Genomic DNA, 20,925 nt, shown 5'->3' with positions numbered 1-20,925 from the left:
GTTCACATGAAACAATGGGAAGCAGACAATACACAAGGTTGAAAAATAGACTAGTGCAGAAGGCTAATAATAAACAATCTATAAATACATATACAAGATCATTAAAGATTGTGATGGTTGTTGTGAAGCAACAAACAGGGCGATGAGGTGAAGGATTACTGGCAGAGGCCACTTTAAGTAGGGTGCTCAGAGAAGACTTCTCTGAGGAGGTGACATCTGAGCTAAGAAAACCATGAGAGTGGATGTCATTGAAGCCAAGAAGGAGAGATTTCAAGGAAGGAATGGTCAGTTGGTTAAATGCTGAGAGGGGTGTGTAATGAGGACAGAATGTCCACCGGATTTGACGGTTTTGTAAGAGCAGTTCTAGCAGAGTGGTGAAAGTAGGAGAGGGCCGAGAGAGAGTTGGAGGTGAAGAAGTATAGATCATCTTTTCAAGAGCTTTTGCTATGGAAGGTAGCAGAGAAGTGAGGTCAACTGAGTAGAGGGAACATGAGTGCCTCAGATGTTTACTGGTCCAGAGCATCACTGTCTCGTTCTTTTTTCTCTTCTGCAGTTGCCCAATTCTCTTAGCAGGGCAGGTGGGTAGGGCAGAATAAAGGAGCTCCATTGCCTTTCGTGGGTTTCATGGTTTTTGCTTATGAGTTTCTTAACAGCTCCCTTATGGTATCAGACACTTCCCCCCTGTTGCTGTATTTGAAATTTTCTGTAGGTTAGTTCCTAGATGCCAGGTTATAGTGCTGTCCCCTTGGGGTAGGGATGGGAAAGGATCTGACGGCCTGCTATTCTCATTCTATGTCACAAGGTGGCAGAAGAGCTCACTCCTCCTGAGAGAGCCTTTGTGCTTGAACAGAGAGAGAGAAAGTGGAAGAGTTTTCTTTTATGGACTCTCAGACCCTTCCCTTTTTCTTTGTGTCTCAGAGGCCCAAAAGTCAGCCTGCTTGTTGGAGCAGCCATACTGTGGGGTACAGAGAAGTGGGAGAGTTGCATTAATGAGTCAAGATATCTAGTAGCAGAGAAATAGGACCCAGAACTGTTTCTCTACTACTAAATATTTTGACTGGTTTTCTAAGTGTTTGGAGTATCTGTGGAGGAGAGGATATCTCTCCTGATCTCCTTTCCCCACAACAAAAATTTCAAATTTAGGAGGAAAAAAGCTATAATATAGGTGAGTTTTATGATGTGTGCAGATGAGAGATGTGACTCTGGAGGATAATAGGAAACTATGACTGACGGATGCATCAGGGTGGGTCTATGAGAGGAACACTTGACAAGAAGCGGAGGGGCTTACCTAGGTTCTGGATTAGACTCTGTAACTGACTGAATTACTTTGAGTAAGTCACTTAACTTCTCTGGCCTCTGTTTTGGTTTTTTTGATGAGATGGTTGGACAAGATGGTTTCAAAGGCCTCTTCCAACTCTAAAATTATTATTTCAATGCCACACTCTGCTACTGTTTTGTTTAAGGGTGTATGCTTTTTATTCGTTTGGATTTATTTTAAATTCTTTTATTGTGGAATATAGCATACATGTAGGAGTATATGGACCATAAGTATATTTTCAGTAATAATAATAAGAGCAACAATAATAATAATAATGTGAATACCATGTAGCCATCACCCAAAGTAAGAAATGGAACATTGCCAGTGTCTTAGAAGCACTCTATATGTCTGTTCCTCTGATCACACTCCTTTCCTTCCTCTTAATCATTATTTTCCCATGCTTTTTAAAAATAGTGAACTATCTATATATGTATCATGAAAAATATTTTTTAAAATTTTGCCTGCTTTTGAACTCAGGTAAATGGATGGGTCATACCCTGTGTATTTTAAAGTAAATTTATTATTATGTATAACACGAAGTGGATACACCTCCCTTCATGTCCTCTCCCAGTCACTGCCCACCATCAGGAGTAACTATTATCCGGATTTTTACCACCACCGATGAGTTTTGCCTATTTTTGAACTTTGTATAACAGGAAACACACTGTTTTGTGTCTGGCATTTTTAATCCACATTGTGTCTGTAAAATTCATCTATATTGTTTTCTGTAGCAATAGTTGGTTCGTTCTCATTGCTTTTTAATATTCCATTGTATGAGTGTACCGTAATTTATTTATCCATTCTAATACTGAGAGACAATGGGTTGTTTCCAGTTTTGGGCCATAATGAACAATGTTCTTGGGGGCACATTTGAGAGTTTCTCCAGAGTATAAATCCAGAAATGGAAGCTGAGTTATAGGTTATGCAGTGTAAGTTCAACTTTACTAAGTAATGCCCAGCTGCTGTCATAACAGGTTGTCTCCATTTACACTCCCATCTGTAGTATATGAAAGTTGCCAAAGGGGCCAAAGAGCCTTTTCAGTGTGGCACAACTAGGGGACTGAGCAGGGCCAGGCATATCTTCACAGTGCCAACTCCTTGGTTGGTTCTCAGCAGCTCAGGCCACAGTCACTCCTCCTGTTTACTTGCTCCGTCCAAGTAAGGGTAAAGGATTCAAATTATCCCTGGGTCATGTGCTCTATTGCTCTGGGAATATTGGCCCCGGGGTGGGGTAGACTGGTAAATTTAATAACATAATCATACCTGAATCAAGTGAGCATCCACAGGATATTTTGTACTTGTACTGAACACTAGGAGGAAATGGAGGCATAGAGAGAAAGGGGGAAGAAATATTTTCAGTGTACCTACTATGTTCCAAACCTTGTGTTAGAAACTTTACATCTTGGTTATAACATTTAATCCAAAACACAACCTTACAAGGTAGGTATTATTTCTCTGTTTTAGACAAGGAAACTGAGGCTCAGAAATGGGGTCATTTGCTCAAGGTCACAGTGCTAATTAGTAACAGAGTTAGGATTTAAAGCCTAGTCTGTCTGATTAAAGAGCTCAAACTCTTTTCATTACAGAACACAGAGAAGGCACGTCCCTGCTGCTCTTGAGGTATCTTTGGCTTAGACTTCAATACCAGAAATCAGTTCTTCTCACCTATATTCACTCCCAAAACTAGGCTATTCCATTGATTATGGCCATCTCGTTCACTGATTTAAACCACATTTTATTTTCATTCATTTTTGGTTTCCTTTATCTTTCTTTCTAACTTTTGTTTTCATTAAGAAAATTGGGCCCCTCATCACAGCGTGTCCACTGTGGGGAGACAGCTTTCTACCTGCTGCTCTGGTATGTTAACCAGAGGAGAGATTAAAAAAACACAGGGATATTGTGAAATCTTTTGATCCAAGTTATGATACAGGAAAACTTTTTTTTTTCCAAAGATTTTATTTTTTTCCTTTTTCTCCCCAAAGCCCCCCGGTATATAGTTGTATATTCTTCGTTGTGGGTCCTTCTAGTTGTGACATGTGGGGCGCTGCCTCAGCGTGGTTTGATGAGCAGTCCCAAGTCCATGCCCACGATTTGAACCAACGAAACACTGGGCCACCTGCAGCGGAGTGCGCGAACTTAACCGCTCGGCCACGGAGCCAGCCCCAATACAGGAAAACTTTTAAACTGAAAGAATGAAAAGGATAAAAGGAAGTTGAGCAATGGCTCAAGTTAAAGCTCTATAAAAATTATTAATGTTGTATTTTATTATTTATTATGCTTCATATATAATAATAACAGTGGAAAGTGAAGGTATTTTTTGGGGTAGACAGGTAGAGGCCTAAATATGTAGCAGAAAAAATCTGAGTCTGATACAGGAGTAATGGAGGCAGTGGAGAAGTCTGAAGAGAAGGGGGGAGGGGGTTAGAAGTAAACTCACCAGGAGTGCTTTCATGGGTTTCAGGAGACTGAGGTCAGAGATGAGAAGGTTGTAAAGCTGATCAATATAAAATGTCAGAATCCCAGGAGTGAGCAAGACCTAAACAAGTCATCTTGTCCATTTCCCTGCCTTTAGGTAAAAAGGCCTTTAAACTCTTTCCAGGTATTTAGTTGTGAAGTGTGTAGGACTTAGAAAGATATATATATATATATATATATATATTTTTTTTTTTTTTTTTTTAATGAGGAAGATTTGCTCTGAACTAACATCTGTTGCCAATCTTCCTCTTTTTCTGCTTGAGGAAGATTAGCCCTGAGCTAAATCTGTGCCAGTCTTCCTCTGTTTTGTCTGTGGGTCGCTACCACAGTGTGGCTGACCAGTGGTGTAGGTCCACGCCCAGGATCCAAACCCGTGAACCTGAGCTGCTGAAGTGGAGTGCACTGGGCTTATCCACTACGCCACAGGGCTGGCCCCTAGAAAGAGATTTTTTTAAAAAATATAGTGGAGCTGTCACAGAAGAAGCAGCTAAGATTTGGTGACTGCCAAATATAGATAGCATAGATAGGTACTGGAAGTGTTTGGGAGTGGATAAGGAGGGAGGGAGAGCTGAAATGCTTTGTGAAAACCCAAGTACCCATGTGAAGACCTGGATGTCCATGTGAAAACATCGTGGTAAGTGAGTCTCCACTATGAACACTGCCCTTCATGGTGCAATCATACCTTTCATCATCAGGACCAGACTTATAAAGTGGCCTTTCTGAGGGCATCTTCTGACCTTATGATGTGAAACTCCTTCAGGCTCTTAACTCTAGACAAACCTGAGAAGTTGACCAGAGCAAAGGAACATGTTGTTCAGATAAGGCCATTATGTCTTCTTTTTCTCTTCTTCATGACTGGAGCCACAATTCTGGTCAAGGCACTGACTTTCTTGAGGAAGTCTGTCCATCTATAAAGCAGCTAAGTATCCTACTAGAGGCTTTGCCTCCCAGAGGTGATGTGAAGACAGATAAGCAGACATCAGGAGTAGAGTGGCCTCTCAGGTACGGAGATAATCTTTACTTTGGTCAATGAAGCACTTACTAATATCTGTACCTAGCCCTACTCTAAGAGCCATAGAGGGGAGTACCAGACTATAAGAAATGCTCTCTGCATGTAAGATTATTAAAATTTAGCTGGAGAGCTAAAACCAACATACACACAAAAAATTATAGCCTGATAAATGCTGAACTGTGTGGTGGGGACCAGATTGCTGCAAGAATTCGAAGAAGAGATAGATCAGTAGAAGCTGGAGAAGAGATCTTCCTAGAGAAAATGGGACTTCCAAGGACTAGAAAGATTCAGAAAATTAGGAGGGAGGAAGGAGCAGTTTACCAGCATAAGCAGATGTAAGAATAAGCATGGCAAGAGCTAGAAGCCAAATTAGAGTCTATGTTATATATTGGGGACCAGTGGGAAATAACATCCCAGTATTTCTTCTATCCTCTATCCTAAAGCTGGATCACTGACCTTGCTGCTTAAGGAATCTGGAACCATGGCCAGACAGCCGCCAGGACAGGGGGCTTTTCATGGTTCCATTTTCTATTACGGCACTTTCTTTCCTCCCTTGGTTCAACTCTAGCCTTACCTGATAAAGACTTTCCTGTCCTGGAAATGCAGGTGTAGGAGGCGTTGCTGTTTAACAGAGGCACTGGCAGCAGAGGGGAAAAATAAGGATAAATACTAAACTGTTGTTCTCAAACTTGAGAGTGAATAATTACTGCCTAAAAAAAAGTCTGCAGTGGGGCTGGGAATCTGCATTTTTAACAAGCACCTAGTGATTATGTTTCAGATGGTCAGTGGAACATACTTTGAGAAACACTGCCATAAACTAAAGTAAAATTGACAATAAAGGGCCAAAATGGCCTGGATGTTGACACAGATACTATTTATGTATTCCTGGGCTTATTCATTTTTAAGAATTTATCTTCTCCCATCTATGGCTCTTATAAAATTCATGTGGCTGTTATCTAAGGAGCAAGATGTAGACACTCTGTTTTGCTGTTTAGTTTTGTCTTCCCAATAGATTATAATCATCTGAAAGACAAGGACCCCTCAGACTTCTCTTACTTTCCCCACATTGGGGTGAGAGACCATCTTTAAGGTTGGAAGGTAGCTGGAATGCTCAGGATAAATCCCTGATACCTATTTTTTTTTAAAGATTGGCACCTGAGCTAACAACTGTTGCCAATCTTGTTTCTTTTCTTTTCTTTTCTTCTTCTTCTCCTCAAAGCCCCCCAGTACATAGTAGTATATCCTAGTTGTAGGTCCTTCTAGTTGTGCTATGCGGGACACCAACTCAGCATGGCTTGATGAGCGGTGCCATGTCTGTGCCCAGGACCCAAACCAGTGAAACCCTAGGCTGTCAAAGCAGAGCGCAGGAACTTAACCACTTGGCCACAGGGCTGGCCCCTCCCTGATACCTTTAGACAACCATTTGATATTTGGGACCTTGTATTAATTTTCTAGGGCTGCCATAATAAAGTACCATAGACTGGGTGGCTTAAACAACAGAAATTTATTTCTTCATAGTTTTGGAGGCTGTAAATCCAAGATCAAGTTGTCACCAATGTAGGTTTCTTCTGAGGCTTATCTCTTTGGCTTGTAGTTGGCCATCTTCTCTAGCATAAGAGCCACAATTTTGCTAAAGTGCTTCATCAGTTGTAATTCACAGATGGTCTTCCCTCTGTGTGTGTCTGTGTCCCAATCTCCTTACAAGAACACCAGTCATTTGGATTTAGGGCCTACTGTGATGATCTAATTTTAACTTAATTTCCTGTTTAAAGATCCTATCTCCAAATGTACTCACATTCTCAGGTACTGGGGGTTAGGACTTCAACATATGAATTTTGGAACACAATTCAGCCCATTACAGCCATCTAATTTCAGCTTTTAGGAATGTGCCACTCACTCCTTCTCTTCCACTTGTTAGTCTTATATAGTAAGTTCTCTCCACTCTTTGGCTCTCCTCCACTGCTTCTTACAGACATAATGGTTTGTGTGGCAAGAACTCAAGGAACAGCTCTAAAAAGCCTATAGCAGAGATGGGCAGGTTGCGGCATGCACCAAACACCACCACACTTAGGAGTTGTTGAAATTCCAGGTGTATTGTCTTAAAGACACAGCTTTCTGCCCATTCTCTGCCCAGTTATCTTAACATTTGATAATAATAATTAGATTATTAGATGCTATGTAAGTGGTTTTGGTGTATCCTAACTCATCCTTCATTTTCTTTCACTGTACCTCTTGCATTAGGCCTTTCCTTGGCTAGTTCTTTAGAAAGCTTCATTCCTTCAAATATTCAGTCAGGTCAAAAGCAGGACATGTGGGGCCAGCCTGTTGGCATAGTGGTTAAGTTTGTGCACTCTGCTTTGAAAGCCTCGGGTTTGCAGATTCGGATCCTGGGTGTGGACCTACACACTGCTCATCAAGCCAAGCTGTGGTGGTGTCCCACATACAAAATAGAGGAAGACCAGTACAGATGTTAGCTCAGGGCCAATCTTCCTCACCAGAAAAAAAAAAAAAAAGCAGGACCTGTAAGGGCTTACTGAAGTTTCACATATCGACACTTTTTGAGGGTAAGCTCCTGGTTTTGCAGTGCTCCTAAGGCTGATAAAGAGCAACACCACTAAGAAAGAATCTTGGGGCCAGAGTTCTTATTAGAGTTCTTAGTAGTTAATAAGAACTAGAAAAGATAGACGAAAAATAAGAGACAACCTCAAGATATTTAGTTCTTTCCAAAGTTTCCTTCATGCCAGCTTTAGAGAGCACTATTAGGGAGAAGCAAAGCTTTCTTCTTCCTAGGCCTTTTTTTTTTTCAGTCAGTCAGGTCAAATATCCTGTTAAACCAGGAAGTCATGCTCAATTATGTCTAAGTTCTGATTTTCCTATCTTTATTCAACTGACAGATGCATCTGACAGGCAAAGTTATTGGGAAATATGGGTCACTGCTCTGTAAAGTCTACATCTTCAGTCCCTATTATTTTAAAGTGGGCTGGTAAACTCTTAGAGAAGCCACCACCTGGTGGTATTAGGAGGGCTCGTAGATGAATATTGTTCCTTGTTGACCAATCTTCTTATCTTCCTGCCTCCACTTCCACCCAAGAACTTCAGACCTCAGGTGTGTATTTCTACCCTGTTCACTTTTTGCCCTCTGGCATAGAACTTTTTCCTACCAAATTGTCATCCGTATTGTCATCCTTACACAGCACAAGCTTGTGTGAGGATCAGAAAAGTACTGTGGGTGCTCCATTAAATTCTTGGAAGGGGTTAAACTCACCCCATTCTTCTGATGTGCAATTTTCTCCGATTTTCTTTCTCTCCTGCCCAATAGTTGTATTTATATGTTGGGATTCTTTCTAGTTACTATTGATTTTCAACACAGCCACGATGAAAGTCTTGTTATGAAATAATTTGTAAAACTAGAGAAATTGGTTGGCTTCTTCTCAAAGGCTTGGTGTAACCAAGTGGAGGTTGGGAAGCACACTCCGATCCCATAAGTCAGGAATTTACTGCCGTCTATTTTCTCTGCTCAGGGTAGGCAGAAAAGACTTGTCCTCGGCACACTGTCCTTCTTACTGAGCGTCTGTACTGAGGCTTCCCCTCACTGCTCCAGGATCCGGCACCTCAGACTCCTTTAGGGTGGGCTGCTTTAGGGCTGAGGAGCAAGCCAAGGGAGGCTGGTTATGTTGTTTCAGAGCAGGGGCTAGTTAGCCTGCACTAACTTGGAAACCAGCCTGTGTGATCCTGGGCGATTCATGGATGCAACACGCTCCTCTCCAGGGTGTTAGGATGGAACACGGTGAGGTCCTTACGAGGCCCGCACACCGCCTACCCTACTCAGTCCTCCTTGGTTCCGGGCTCCCTTCCCGCGCTACAAGCCGGCTATCCCGGCCTCTCACTGCGGCCCGGCGCCTCTCTCCCTGATGGGAGGTGCACGTGGGGCCGTTTCCCCCACTCCCCTGTCCGCCGGGAGGGGGAGCCAGCTGGCCGGCTCTGCGCCCGCCCCCGGCAGAGAGGGTGGGTAAGGCCGGGCCGGGCCGGGCCAGGCCGGGGGAGCCGCGACCGCCTGGGACCCGCCCGCCCTCTCGCCGCTCGGCCCCGAATGGCAGAACGGCGCTCGGACCATCGGCATCGCCTCACGTCGCCCCGCCCCGCGCCGCCCTCCCATTGGCTGTCGCCTAGCCCTGGGGGCCCGCGCCTCGCCTCACCGCCGGCCAGACAGCGCCACAGCCGGGAGCCGGGTCGGAGGTGAACGGCCTCGAGTAACCCCGGACGTAGTCACCTCATGGGACTTGAGGGCTGAGGTGGGAGGCAGGGGCGGGGCAGGGGCGGGGCGGGCGCCCCTGAAGCCCCGCCCCTTCCCCGTGTGCCGGGCCGGCCGGGTGCTGCGCGCCTGTCAGCCATCGCCGGAGCTGCGGTCGTCTCCTCCCGCCCAGCACCACCTCCGCGCAGGGGCTCCGGGACCGCCGGCTCGCGGACGCTGCAGCCCTGAGGTGAGGTGAGGGTGCCCCTAGAGCCTGTGACTCGGGAGCTGGAGAGCCTGTGGCCCGGGGAGGGGCGACGGCGGCGGGGAGCCGCCTCCCATCTTCCGCTCGCACGCGGCCGGAGCTCCATCCCGTCAGGACCCGGCGCCAGGCAGCCCTGCCCTCTCCGCCGCTCTGGGGCCTTGAGTTCCCTTTTCGGGCGACGTGGAGGGGCTTGGGGTCTCGGGAGTGGGCGCTCAGACTCCGGAACTGGAAGGCGTACAGCCCAGGGCCTCTGGGAAGGGGCTAGAGTGTCTGCTGGGAGTGGGAGCCCCCCCTCCCGCCTCAGCCCCGGCGTGGTTCGCTTCCTTCCAGACCCCTCTCTCCAGTGCGACCCTGCGCTCGGGAGAGGAAGATCCACGTGGGCGGGGGTGTTGAGGGTTGGGTCCAGTTGCATTGAAGTCTTCTTTCTCTCTCTTGCGAGAGAGAAGTGTGGGGTGCAGAGACCTGGGCTTCTCTTGCTCTCGCTGTGTCTTTGTATCGTGATGGGAGGCAGAGCCAGGCGAATTGTCCATTGCCAGTCCCTCTCCCATGGTTTGATTCTGTTTTCTGTGAGGGACGTAGTAAGTGTTCGTGCCTGTTACTACTCTCAGGGAAGTTCGCCATACTGATCAAGGGAAGCTATTGGAGATAGGACGTCGGAAGGTGATGTGAGGCTAATGATTTCAGAGGAAAATGTGCGTGAAGGTCTTGCCCGGGTCAGTGCCAACATTATTTTTGCATTTGGACACGGGAAAGTGGACACTAGTGGACACTTGGAATCAGCTTTAAATATCAGGCCCTGCATGTAGGCCTTGTGGGTTTTTTAGAAGAATGTAAGACTATAACTGTTCAGGTAGGGGAAATACTTTAATTTCAGATATTTTTGTTTGGGGTTTAAGTTTAAGACTGAAATCAAAAGACCCTAGGAGTTACTGATTCCATTTTCTACTTGAGCGGTGTTTCAGTAATTTCCCGACATGAGGAGTAAGCCTAATAACCTGGTCTTCAGTCTCAGAAGTCGGTCCCCTTTGAATCTCTCTTTTCATTCATATTTCCTCCCCAAGTGCAGTAGTACAGCTTGAGAAGCTGCTTACTTTGGTCACGTGGTTTCTTCTTGCTAGGGGGTAGCAATTCTCTGATTTGCCTGGGGCTTCTTGGTGGGGATGTCTTGGATGTCTGTGATGAGAAGGATTTCTGTGCTGCTAGTTTGACAGGCACTTTTAAGGAAAACATTGTGGTCTAAGAGAGCAGGACAGCAGCTGCAGTGTCCAGATAGGTGCCTGTTTGCTACAGAGTAGCAAGTCTTTCCACTTTCTCACCTCAGTTTCCTCATTTCTAATAACAGGAGGATTGTTGTGAATCCAAGAATAATTAAGAAACGTTGTAAAGTGGGCGTATGAAAGATGTCAAAGACAAAGTTTTAATTTATGAAGCCACCTCTGTTTGTGTTGCAGAAGTTTTGTTTTGAATTACCATTGCAGAATAGAAATAATGTCAAGCATAAGATTTAATTGTGTGTAAAATGGGAGGAAAGGTTGAGCATCGGTGGCATTTGGCTTAAAAATGTATAATTCAGATGATGATTAGGCTATGTCAAAGAACTGGCATTGTGAAAGCCGACCTCAGGACTCTCTCACCTGATGTTGACCTCTCTAAAGTTCTGTGAACAGGTTCAGATGTAGAGCACTACATAACATCCTACATATTTCCTTTTCAGTCATTGACTAGGAAGATTTTTTTCCTGTGACACAAACTGGTTTAACAGATCTGGGGCTAGTGTTTTCTTTCTTTAAAAAAATTTTTTTGATAGCTAATAGCCTAATAATAGCTAATATTGGTTGGAGAAAGATACATTAAAATAAATTTCTTGGAGTAATACATTGGAATTTAGTATTTCTAATTGGAGGACGCTTTTTACAATTCAGATAAAAAGGTCATTATATTATTATATAACATGTTCTTAAAAGATTAATAATAGTAGGAGCTATGAATCAAGCATCTTTCCAGACCCTTAAAACAATAAGATTATAGAAATGAATGAACACTAAAGACTTGTTGGCTAAAAAAACTTCTATAAGTATTGAGGTGACTAACATTTTTTTGTTTTATTTTTAAAAAAATTTTTTTATTGTGGTCTAAATAGTTTTTAACATTGTGAAATTTCAGTACATTAATATTTGTCAAACACCATATAAATCTGCCCCTGCACCGCTCGTGCCCGCACCCGCCCGCCCCTCCCCTCCTGTAACCAATAAATTGTTCTCTTTGTCCGTAAGTTTGTTTATATTCCACATATGAGTGAAATTATTTGGTATTTGTCTTTCTCTGTCTGGCTTATTTCGCTTAACATGATGCCCTCAAGGTCTATCCATGTGGTTTCGAATGGGATGATTATGTCTTTTTTTTATGGGTGAGTAGTATTCCATTGTATATATATATGTACATCACATCTTCTTTATCCAGTCATCGGTCGTTGGGCACTTGGGTTGCTTCCGTGCCTTGGCTATTGTGAATAATGCTTCAGTGAACATAGCGGTGCATAAGTCTCTTTGTATTGTTGATTTCAGGTTCTTTGGATAAATACCCAGTAGTGGGTAGCTGGGTCATATGGTCATCTATTTTTAATTTTTTGAGAAATCTCCATACTGTTTTGCAAAGTGGCTGCATAAGTTTGCATTCCCACCAGCAGTGGATGAGGGTTCCCTTTTCTCCGCAACCTCTCCAACATTTATTATTTTTTGCCTTGGTGATTATAGCCATTCTAACAAGTGTAAAATGATATCTAAGTGCAGTCTTTTTTTTTTTTTTAAAGATTGGCACCTGAACTAACAACTGTTGCCAATCTTTTTTTTTTTTCTGCTTATTCTGCCCAAATCCCCCCAGTACATAGTTGTATATTTTAGTTGTGGGTCCCTCTAGTTCTGGCATGTGGGATGCTGCCTCAGCATGGTTTGATGAGCAGTGCCATGTCCGCACCCAGGATCTGAACTGGCGAAACCATGGGCCTCTGAAGCAGAGTCCATGAACTTAACCACTTGGCCACGGGGCCGGCCCCCTATGTGTAGTTTTTGTGTGTGTGTGTGTGAGGAAGATTAGCCCTGAGCTAACTTCCTCTTTTCACTGAGGAAGACTGGCCCTGAGCTAACATCCATGCCCATCTTCCTCTATTTTATATGTGGGACGCCTGCCACAGTATGGCATGCCAAGTGGTGCCATGTCCTCACCCAGGATCTGAACCAGCGAACCCTGGGCCGCGGAGAAGCAGAACGTGCGAACTTAACAGCTATGCCACCGGGCCAGCCCCCCCTAAGTGTAGTTTTGATTTGCATCTCCCTGATGATTAGTGATATTGAGCATCTTTTCATGTACCTATTGGCCATCTGTATATCTTCTCTGGAAAAATGTTTGTTCATATCCTCTGCCCACTTTTTGATTGAGTTTATTTTTTTGTAGTTCAGTTGTGTGAGATCTTTATATATTATGGAGATTAACCCTTTATTGGATATGATTTGCAAATATTTTCTCCCAGCTGGTAGGTTGTTTTTTCATTTTGATCTTGGTTTCCTTTGCCTTCCAGAAGCTCTTTAGTCTGATGAAGTCCTGCGTGTTTATTTTTTCTTTTGTTTACCTTGTCTGAGTGGACATTGTATCTGTAAAGATCCTTTTAAGGCTGATGTTGGAGTGTACTGTCTATATTTTCTTTTTTTTTTTTTAAAGATTTTATTTTTCCTTTTTCTCCCCAAAGCCCCCTGGTACATAGTTGTGTATTTTTAGTTGTGGGTCCTTCTAGTTGTGGCATGTGGGATGCTGCCTCAGCATGGCTTGATGAGCAGTGCCATGTCTGCGCCCAGGATCCAAACTGGTGAAACCCTGGGCCACCGAAGAGCAGCATGCGAACTTAAACACTCGGCCACGGGGCCGGCCTATGCCTGTATTTTCTTACAGGAGTTTTATGGTTTCAAGTCTTACCTTTAAGTCTTTGATCCATTTTGAGTCTATTTTTGTGTATGGAGAAAGATAATGATCTACTTTGATTCTTTTGCATGTGACTGTCCAGTTTTCCCAGAACCATTTATTGAAGAGGTTTTCCTTTCTCCATTGTATGTTCTTGGCTCCTTTGTTGAAGATTAGCTGTCCATAGATGTGTGGTTTTATTTCTGGGCTTTCAGTTCTGTTCCATTGATCTGCGTGCCTGTTTTTGTACCAGTACCATGCTGTTTTGATTTCTATAGCTTTATGATATGTTTTTTTTTTTGAGGAAGATTAGCCCTGAGCTAACATCTGCTGCCAATCCTCCTCTTTTTGCTGAGGAAGACTGGCCCTGAGCTAACATCTGTGCCCATCTTCCTCTACTTTATATGTGGGATGCCTACCACAGCATGGCTTGCCAATCGGTGCCATGTCTGCACCCGGGATCCAAACCAGCGAACCCAGGGCCCCGAAGCGGAATGTGCGCACTTAACCGCTGTGCCACCGGGCCGGCCCCTGTGATATGATTTGAAGTCAGGGATTGCCATGCACCAGGTTTGTTCTTGTTTCTCAGGATTGCTTTGGCTATTCAGGGTCTTCTGTTGCCCCGTATGAATTTTAAGATTCTTTGTTCTATTTCTGTGAAGAATGGAGGTGACTAACATTTTTAAAGATTTTGCTTTTCCTTTTTCTCCCCAAAGCCTCCCAGTACATAGTTGCATATTTTTAGTTGTGGGTCCTTGCAGTTGTGGCATGTGGGATGCTGCCCAGCATGGCCTGATGAGCGGTGCCATGTCCATGCCCAGGATCTGAACTGGTGAAACCCTGGGCCGCTGAAGCAGAGCGTATCAACTTAACCACTCGGCCCTGGGGCCAGACCCTGACTAACATTTTTAAAGAAAGTTTTTATTGATCTTCCACTTTAACAGATTATTGCTTAGCTAGTTTTTTGTTTCATTAATTTTACAATTCAGTGAGTATTCGCTAGTTTATTTGAATCTAATGGACTGTGTGAAGATGATATTAAATAGATAGGAAACTACAACAAATAGTGTCATAAAGATATTGCACTTATGCAGAGAATATGAATCTGACTGATAGGGCATAGGTTCTTATGAATTCAACCAATTTTAGTATGTATGCTGTAATGATACAGTTCTCTTACCAATTTGTTATTTATTGAAGCTACTATAAAGCCATGTAGAGCCAGCCCTGATGGCCTAGTGATTAAAGTTTGGCGTGTTCCACTTCTGTGGCCTGGGTTTGGTTCCCATGTGGGGAACCACACTGCTCTTCTATCGGTAGCCATGCTGTGGTGGTGGTTCATGTAGAAGAACTAGGACTTGGGCAACTAGAATCTACAATTATGTCCTGGGGTTTTGGCGAGAAGAAAAAGAGAGAGAGAGGAGGATTGGCAACAGATGTTAACTCAGGGTGAATCTTTCCCAGCAAAGAAAAAACGAAAGCCAACTTGTCTCAGGATGTTTAAGGAAGCAAGTGAAAAGTGGCTTCAACAACAGGAGAGACCTTAAGTGCCTTACCCAAAGATTGGTGACCCCAAGTGATTTGGCCTTCCAGTGATGTTATTTGGGACTTAGGCTCATTCCATTCTTTTAGCATGCTATACTCACTCTCCTTTATATAAGAAACCACAGTAATGTTAACCATCACATGACAGCAGGAATTGAAGTTGCGTGGTAGTGCTAGTTATAAACTAGTCGTCCCAGACAGAGTAAGCTTGTATAAATCAATTTTGAAAGAATAACGCAAAGTTTGAAAATTCTGAATGAATTCATAGAGTTAAGTTTGAAAAGCAGACTCAATTTTAGATAATCTTTTTCAAGAAGTGTAAAGTTTCACTTATGAATATTTGGCTGCCTTCTATGATAGAAATAGAGTACACTGAGTAATGAAGTTCCTGAAAATTACCCTCTGTTTTTGTAGACAGCTTTCAGATCTGCCCTTAGTCGTATAAGGTGGCACACAGGTGTATGTATGCATTTACACTCATGCCAAATTGAGGGGATTGTAGGTTGATGGGAGCTTGATTAGTTTTTAAGTCTAATAGGAATAATCAGTTGATTAGCACGGAGAGGATAGACAGCTGTGTGGTTTGTATTTTGTGCTTCAGCGTTTAATGGTATCCCTGACTCTGAGCAGGCAAACTGTTTACTTTCCCTTTGATTCTATTTATGAAATCCAAGAAACTTTTAGTATTGGAATGTATTTGAGGAGTTTTCTAGTCCAATTTTCCACTCAATATGAGAATATTTTGTCTGAACTCCTGTTGAAAACTTCCAGCTATAGGCAGTTCATCATCTGACCTAATGCATCATGGGGCAACTAATTTTGAGGAGTTCTTTGTTATTTTCAACTTGAAACTGTCTCCCTAAAACCACTGTAAAATGTTGTAACTCCAAGGGGATTAGGAATTACTGCTTTAACTTGTAAATTTCTCCAGCTCCACATCTCTGCCAGGTAATGTAAAGTACAATGCCTTAACATATCCTGAGGACTTGGGGGCAAAAAAGAAAACTTAAGCAATATTTCTTCAAGGAAGAAATTGTTCTTATAGAGCCTCTGAAAGGCAGCTGACACACCTGAATGATGGCTCCAGCTTTTTCTAAATGCTGTTCTATGAAGTAAGATTACGAGGAGGAATTAATTCATAATCCCAGAGCTTTTTGAATTCACAAAATGGCTTTTTACCTGGAGGCCTCTAAATGTTTCTAGGGAATAATATTTGAAATAAACACTCCTAATTTTTGTAACTCAAATGTTCATTTGAATTCCTATGAAACACTCAGCCTGCAAAAAGCCTAATGTTTACACAGCATTGTAAAGTGCTGGGGGTGGTAGATCTAAAACAATTGGAAGAGATAATAACTTTTCCCAGCTTCATTGAGGAGATAACAGGGTCAATAACGCAGTCACACATATTAATAAGTAAATGACGTGCCAGTTATCTACTTAAATTCTCAGGCAGATATGAGATAAGAGATCAGAGTGGCATGGAGTTAATTGGCTAAAGCTTTTTATCAAACATTTGAAATCTTCAGTTGCTAATACATACGTAATACAATCACATAGTTCAAAATTTTAAACGTATAGAAGTGTATACAGTGACGTTCTCTGTCCTAACTTTGTCTTACAGCCACCCAGTTCCCCTCACCAGAGGCAAGCAATGTTACTAATTTATTATAATTTCTTAATAGTAATTATCAGATATATTAATTTAAATTTAAAGTTATTGATTTCTTAATAATTACCAGAGATTTTATTCATATTCAAACAAATGCTCATGTATTCTCCCCACTTTTTTTTTTTTAAGATTTTATTTTTCCTTTTTCTCCCCAAAGCCCCCCGGTACATAGTTGTATATTTTTAGTTGTGGGTCCTTCTAGTTGTGGCATGTGGGACACCACCTCAGAATGGCTTGATGAGTGGTGCCATGTACACGCCCAGGATCCGAACCAGCGAAACCCTGGGCCACGGAAGTGGAGCGGCCGAACTTAACCACTCGGCCACGGGCCCCTCTCCCCACTTTTCCAATTTTTAGATACAAATTATGTATACTTTACACATCATTTTTCACCTTTGGTTTCTTCACTTAACGTTATGGAATAAACTTTTTACATTTCTATTTTCATCAAAGTTATACATGCACATAGTTTAAAAAATTGTATTGTTCCACAAAGTTTGTTATGATAAAACAGTAGTCCTTAGCCCCTTCCCAGTTTCATTTGCTTTAGCTGATACGTTTGTTATTATATCCTTTTGTCTGTAAATAACATACTTGCCTTCCTACGTCTTGATTTTTCATTTTTAGGCATTATCTATTGATGTCCTGTTGTGGAAGATGCGGTTTTTGGTCTGTTTCCTCTCCTTACCCTCTCTTCACCTTTGCCCTTACCATCTCCCCAACCAACTATCAGTCGAGTTATCTTGTAACTTTGGTTATTTCAATATTCAGTCTTTACATTATTATAAATGTGTAAATCCTCTGTGCACAGAGTTTAGTTACATAATATCCCATGATTTCTTTCGCACACAGCTCTTTCCTTAGAGTTAATAATGGTCTTGATTTTTGTTTAATTTTCTATGTATTTGTTATTCATTCAACCTCACTCTTCACCCGTTTTCTAAATCTCCCTGAACATTGAGATGATCAGCTATTCTATTAATTTTTATCTTCTGTAAAATCTCTCTCAGACTTTTCTGACTGGCTCCAACCTAAATTGCTTGCCCTCTACATCAGGTACATTGCTGTCATGCTGAGCTTACTCTTCACCCTCATCCTGGGGGTTCTCTTTATTTCTCTTCTGCTGTGGAGAAATTATTTCCCATATTTTCCCTCTTATTGGTTTATTCTCCCATTTTGGTGGAGGATATCCTCCAGTGGCATCTTGAGAAAGAGTTCATGGGAGGTAAACATTTTTTCCAACTTTTTATTTTGAAAAATTTTAAGCCTAAAAGAATAGTGAAATAAGTACTATGTTCCCTTGATCTAGATTCCCCAGTTTTTAACATTTTGCCACATTTGCTTTATCTCTCTCATACATGTATATGTGTCTACATATATATATTTCTGAATAATTCAAAGTAAGTTGTTGACCTCATGACACTTGATCTCTAAATATTTCTGCATGTTTCTCCTAAGAACTAGGACATTCTCCTATTTAACCACTTACCATTATGGATGCCCAAAATTTAACACTCATACCATATCTAATATATAGTCTATTTTGAGTTTTCCCGTGTGTCCCAATAATACCTTTTATAACTGCATATATTTTAATTCATGATCCAGTTAAGAATCATTTATTATATTTAGTTCTCAAGTGTATTCAGTCATCTTAATGTAGAACAGTTACCCTACCGTTTTTTGTCTTTCATGACATTTATCTTTCGTTGATAGGTCCGTTGTCTTGTAAAAGCTCCTACAATCTGGATGTGTCTGACTGTCTCATCATTATTAGATTGAAGTTAACTATTTTTGTCAAAAATACTACATACATAGTATCGTATACTTCTAACGGCATCACATCAGGAGGCAACTGATGTCAATTTGTCTTAATATTGGTGATGTTTAGTATGAACACTTAATTAAGATGGTGTATACCATATTTCTCCATTATAAAAATACCTATTCCCCTTTGTAATTTTTTTTTTTTGAGGAAGATTAGCCCTGAGCTAACATCTGCTGCCAATCCTCCTCTTTTTGCTGAGGAAGACTGGCCCTGAGCTAACATCTGTGCCCATCTTCCTCTACTTTATATGTGGGATGCCTACCACAGCATGGCTTGCCAATCGGTGCCATGTCCGCACCCGCGATCCAAACCAGCAAACCCCGGGCCGCTGAATCGGAACGTGTGAACTTAACCACTGCGCCACTGGGCTGGCCCCTTTAATTATTATGTAATCTGTGGGGTGATTTTTTTTGAAAGAGTTTTCTTGTGGTAAAACACATAGATTATAAAATTTATCATCTTAACCATTTAAAAATGTACAGTTCACTGCTAAATACATTTATAATGTTGTACAGCCATCACTAACGTTTGTCTCCCGAACTTTTTTCATCTTGTGAAACTGAACCTCTATATAACTCGCATTTTCCTCTCCTGCAACCCCTGGCAACCACCATTCTACTTTCTGTGATTTTGACTACTCTAAGTATCTCATATAAGTAGAATCATACTCTAATTATCTTTTCTGTGACTGACTTATTTCACTTAGCATAATGTCTTCAACGTTCACCTATGTTGTAGCATATTGCAGAATTTCCTTCCTTTTTAAAGCTGAATAATATTCCATTGTACTTTTATACCACATTTTGCTTATCCATTCTTCTGTCAATGCACACTTGGTTTTTCCCCATGTTTTAGCTATTGTGAATACTGGTGCTTTGAACATGAGTTTAGAAATATCTCTTTGAGATCTTGTATTCAGTTCTTGGGTATATACCCAGAAGTGGAATTGCTGTATCATTTGGTAATTCTATTTTGTTTTTCTTGAGGAGCCACCATACTGTTTACCACAGAGGCTGTACCAGTTTACATTCCCACCAACAGTGTCCAAGGGTTCTAATTTCTCCACATCCTCACCAACGCTTATTTTCTCTTTTTTTGATGGTAGCCATCTTAATGGCTATGGGGTAGTATCTCATTGTATTTTTGATTTACGTTTCCCTAATGATTAGTGATGTTGAGCTGATTGATACTTTGCTTATTAGCCATTCATGTATCTTTTTTGGAGAAATGTCTGTTCAAGTCCTTTGCCCATTTCTGAATTGTTTTTTTTTTAATTGTTGAGTTTTAGGAGTTCTCTCTATATTCTAGATATTAATCCCTTATCAGATGTGATTTGCGAATATTTTTTCCGTCTTTGGGTTGCGTTTTTATTCTGTAGAGTATCTTTTGATGTGCAGAATTTTTTAATTTTCAAGAAGTCCAGTTTGTCTGTTTTTTCTTTTGTTACCTGTCCTCTTGGTGTCATATCCAAGAAATCTTTGCCAAATCTTTGCCAAATTTGATGTCGTGAAGCTTTTGTTCCATATTTTCTTCTAAGAGTTTTCTTGTTTTAGGTCTTACATTTAGGTTCTTGATCCATATTGAGTTGATTGTTGTATACGGTGTTAGGTAAGGGTCCAACTTCATTTGTTTGCATGTGGAGATCCAGTTTTCCCAGCACCATTTGTTGAAAAGGCTGTCCTTTCCCCATTAAATGGTATTAGTACCTTTGTCAAACATCATTTGACCATATATGCAAGGGTTTGTTTTTGGGCTCTCTGCTTCATTGGTCTTTTTGTCTATCTTTATGCCAATACAACACTGCTTTGATCACTGTAGCTTTGTAGAAGTTTTGAAATCAGGTAGCATGAGTCCTCCAGTTTTGTTCTTCTTTTTTCAATATTGTTTTGGCTATTCAGGGTCCCTTGAGATTCCATATGAATTTTAGGATGGGTTTTTCTATTTCTGCAAAAACTTTCATTGGGATTTTGATAGGGATTGCATTGAATCTGTAGATCACTTTGGGTTGGTAGTATTGACATTTTAATAATATTGAGTCTTCCAATCCATGAACATGGGATGTGTTTCCATTTATTTATATCTTCTTTCATTTCTTTCAGGAATGTTTTGTAGTTTTTATTGTACAAGTCTTTCACCTCCTTGGTTAAGTTAATTCCTAAGTGTTTTATTCTTTTTGATGCTATTGTAAATAGAATTGTTTTTGTAGTTTCCTTTTCAGATTGTTCATTGTGTATAGAAATGCAACTGATTTTTCTGTGTTGACTTTGTATCCTGCTACTTTGCTGAATTCATTTATTTGTTCTTACAGGTTTTTTTGTGTGGAATCTTTAGGGTTTTCTACATATAAGATCCTATCACCAGCAAACAGAGATAATTTTACTTCTTCCTTTCCAATTTGGATGCCTTTTATTTCTTTTCCTTACCTAATTGCTCTGGGTAGAACTTCAGCTACTGTGTTGAATAGAAGTTGTGAAGGTGGACATTCTTGCTGTGCTTCTGATCTTAGAGAAAGGCTTTTAGTGTACCACTGTTGAGTATTATGTTTGATGTGGGTTTTTTATATATGACCTTTATTGTGTGAGGAAGTTTCCTTCTATTCCTAGTTTGTTGAGTGTTTTCATCATGAAA

General features: G+C 41.4%; 1 protein-coding gene across 15 annotated transcripts in view; it reads left to right on the top strand.

Moving 5' to 3' along the window:
• Positions 1 to 20,925, top strand: part of ACACA (acetyl-CoA carboxylase alpha) — a 271,880-nt gene that overhangs the window by 32,921 nt on the left and 218,034 nt on the right. For 3 of the 15 annotated variants that reach the window (XM_070227570.1, XM_070227564.1, XM_070227577.1), the window contains exon 1: positions 8,791 to 9,286. The exons of 10 other annotated variants lie outside the window; for them this stretch is intronic. The gene's annotated coding sequence lies outside the window, so the exon portion shown is untranslated. Of the gene's footprint in view, positions 1 to 8,790; positions 9,292 to 20,925 lie in introns of those variants that run through there. 2 more of the 15 variants (XM_070227571.1, XM_070227578.1) reach the window with 2 other exon arrangements.

This window comes from Equus caballus, chromosome 11, assembly GCF_041296265.1.
Source record: "Equus caballus isolate H_3958 breed thoroughbred chromosome 11, TB-T2T, whole genome shotgun sequence".
NCBI classification, from domain to species: Eukaryota; Metazoa; Chordata; class Mammalia; order Perissodactyla; family Equidae; genus Equus; species Equus caballus.
The sequence above is the reverse complement of the archived record's forward strand: the minus strand, read 5'-3'. Positions and strand labels throughout refer to the sequence as shown.